We start from the raw sequence: 3772 nt of genomic DNA on the forward strand, positions 1-3772 counted from the left end.
TTATATAATTTATTTTTATTTATTTTTTTGTAATAAATATAGCTTTTATATTATATTGCTTGAAAATTGCTTTTTTTTTTTTAGTTAATGTTGTTTTTATTAAATATTTTTATTTATAATCATTTTGTTTTATATTGTTTCATTATTGTTTTATTGAATTGTTCTCAATGAAATATGGCGGAAAATGAAATTCACGATTTGTAAAACCGTCTGGAGATCGATTCTCATGATGTAGCCGCTACTGCTGCTGCTACCGCTGTTGCTACCGTTGCAGCTGCCGCTGCTACTGTTGCTGCTGCTGCTGCTGCTGTTGTTGTTGCTACCGCTGCTGCTGCTGTTAATTAATTTCTATCAACCTTCATTAAACAGATTAATATTCGAAGACGTTTCAGTCAAGACAGTTACCATACCATCCTGTTTTGATTCTGTAGTGGGACATTATTTTGTTTTTCTTTTCTTATTGATGTGACTGCCACAGACAACAGAATATTTCTACAGTTCTATATTTAAGAAATGAGGAATTATGCACATTATTTACATTATTTACATTTGACGGATATTTGTCCTCGTCTTGTTTGCTGTTGACACAACGTTTCGGCTTATATACCCTCCAGCCTTCATCAGGTGTCTTGGAGAAATTTCGAACCTGAGTTCTCATTTATAAGATATTTTTCGGTGTTCATTATTATTATTATTATTATTATCATTGTAATCATTATGATTCAGGTCACTGTTTGGAATCGAACTCGGAATCTTGGGGTTAGTAACCCGCGCTCTTAACCATTACGCCATATGCCTGCGCTCTTAACCAGTACGCCATATGGCGTAGTGGCTAAGAGCGCTGACTACTAACCCCAAGATGACAAATATCCGTCAAATGTAAATAACGTAAATAATGTAAATAATGAACAGAATATTTGTCTTATTTGGCTGAAATCGGTTGCTATTTCGAGCAAATTGAAGGACCACGTAGAATATGAATCCCAGTGCAATTGTGTATAAATGTTATAGCAAAGCATGTGAAAGTGCATGGCTCTGTGGTTATAGCGGCAGGTTCACAAACATGAGGTAGTGAGTTCGATTCCCGGACCGGTCTGTGCGTTGTGTTCTTGAGTAAATCACTTTATTTAATGTTGCTTCAGTTCACTCATCTGTAGAAATGGGTTCCGACGTCACTGGTGCCAAGCTGTATCGGCCTTTGCCTTTCCCTTGGATAACATTGATGGCTTTGAAAGTGGAGTGAGGGGGCTGGTTTGCATGGGCCACAGTTGGTCTTCCATATGCAAACTTGTCCGGACTTGTGCCTTGGAAGGGAACTTTCTCTAGGTGGAGCCCCATGGTCATTCATGAGCGAAGGGGGTCTCCACCATTCTTTTTTTCACGACAAGCCATTACATCTGGCTGTAGAAAGAGAACTTGAGATGCAGCAAAACTAAGCATTGAGAATGATAGAAACATCTGGCCCAGAGGCATATCTTACTCCACAGGGCTCGTACTGTTGTGAAGGTGTTTTGTAGCAGATATCGATGGGTGGACCCTAGCAACTATAACGTTACGGTGGAAGGGGCTGAGGCGCCTACTGAACTGCTTCACCGCATAATAGAGTACATCGATTCCAACATTCGGTGACGGAATACAGCAGACACGTATTTACCCTATATAGATATGTTTCCCGAAACTCGACAGCGCTGCCAACAGCGATAAGAAGAGTAACCTCCCTTGCACTCGTGGAATCCCATCAGATTTCGGAGTTTGTGCATTTGCAACTCAGGAACATGAAGTAGATACAAAATAATTGCTGAAATGAAACTATCTCTTAATCTATTCACACGCCTGACGTAGTTGTTTTAGACCAAACTCGATCCCTCTCTACTCATCTATATACTACTGTCAGTTACCTAACGTATATAAACATGTTCGCAAGAACTTATGAAGAAGAGATTAATCTTTGCTTATACTTTGGCGTGGATTCTATAACGTTTCCACTCAGATTTGCGCTTATAATATTTGAAGTAGCTGGTTTTAGTTTCCAAGTTTGCTTCTAGTCAAGAAAATTTCGGTAGCAGCTTTATTCTTCAATGACGAGCAGAGGGTAGCAATCAGATGATGAGGAACCCATTACCCAAGTTCGGTCACTTTCCTTGTCCATGGAAGCGTTTTATGATTGAATTGAAATATTTTGCTAATTCTCGGGCAGTTTGCCTACGACTTTCAGAAGTTTAAAATTGACAGAACTTGATGGTTGAGATAAAGAATCAGCGGGAGAGAAAATTCCCGAACGAAACTGGCCAAACCATGGTTGCATATCCAGATGCTATAGCATTATTTCCATGGATAAGATAAATATTTCTTGCCGTATCCATTGCTAAAGTGCCTCCTTTGAATTCAGACAACATCTAGTATCTGATATAGGTTTCATCTAGATTCATTTTAAATGGTTAAAATCGAATCGATATTAACTGCTATGATATAAAGCAATCTTTAAAGAAATAAAACATTAGAAAGTAAATATTTACGCTTATTTTAACGTATGTATTGAAATAATAGCCTCAAAGTGATTATGTCAAAAATGCGACAAGGCTTTCTTGCCGCAATAAAAAGAATCTTGGAAACGTGAACCTTCTAGGTAACGAAAGTTCTTTTGTATTCTGATTTCGGCAAATCCAGCCTGTTTATGGAATAATTAAAATATGTAAGACTTTTCTGATATCCATCATGTAAGTGTTCTCTAAGAGACGACGATACTTTTGGTTTATTCAGCGCGCTTTCTGCTTACGGCCATATCACATTGAATGCATCGGTTCTCGTTCGATCACCGAAGTTGAGCAAAGTCGAGCCTAGTTGGTATTTAGATGGGTGACCGTTTAGAAAATCTAGGTGCTGTAAGCATCTCACACCATGTAATCCCTTTACTGTTAAGTTATTATCGATTCAGTGAAGGTGCGTGGATTATTGGTTAGGGTATTATGTTCACAATCGCAAGGTTGTGAGTTCGATTTCCGGCGGTGCGTTGTGTTCTTAAGCAAGACACTTTATTTCACGTAGCTGCAGTTCACTCATCAAGCAAAATGAGTTATACCTCTCTCTGCGAACTATGTTAAAAGTATGCGTTTCTGCAGAGTACTCAGCCATTTACGCGCTAATTTCACGAGCAAACTGTTTCACTGATTGGATCAACTGGAATCCTTGTCGTCGTAACCGACGGAAAACCATTCTAAAAATCTAATGATGGATCTTTGTTTCTTCTTTGGAATGCTTCCTGTTAGAAAGTCTTCTTCTTATCTGATTAAAACAAGAGTTGAAAGCAGAAAAACATACATACACTCACACATACATAAACACACGGGCATACACTCACGACATATACATACATGCTTATTGATTAATAGATGTGACAATGATAAAGCTATCCCCCTCCCCCATTAAAATTAAAATTTACAGCTCCAATAACACACATAGTTACTATTGTACTTAGCACCATTTACAATAAATAATACCACGAGAAAAGATTACTAAGAAGATAAGATCACAAATTTCTGTGAATGTGTACTTATGTCAGTGTGTGCGCGCGCGCGCGCGTGTGTGTTCATACATTAATTTCTGCGAATGTGTACTTATGTCAGTGCTTCCGCATGCGCGCGCGCGTGTATGTATAAGTGTGTTTGTATATTAATTTCTGTGAATGTGTACTTATGTCAGTGTGTGTGTGTGTACATTAATTTCTGTGAATGTGTACTTATGTGTGTCCGTATGTGTGTGTGTGTGTGTGTAT

The 3772-nt window shown here is 38.3% G+C and overlaps 1 pseudogene; it reads left to right on the top strand.

Annotated features, from left to right (window-relative positions):
• Positions 1-2770: 2770 nt before the first annotated feature.
• On the top strand, positions 2771-2889 carry LOC128249217 (5S ribosomal RNA; annotated as a pseudogene).
• The last annotated feature ends 883 nt before the right edge of the window (positions 2890-3772 follow it).

This window comes from Octopus bimaculoides, chromosome 12, assembly GCF_001194135.2.
Source record: "Octopus bimaculoides isolate UCB-OBI-ISO-001 chromosome 12, ASM119413v2, whole genome shotgun sequence".
Lineage (NCBI taxonomy): Eukaryota > Metazoa > Mollusca > Cephalopoda > Octopoda > Octopodidae > Octopus > Octopus bimaculoides.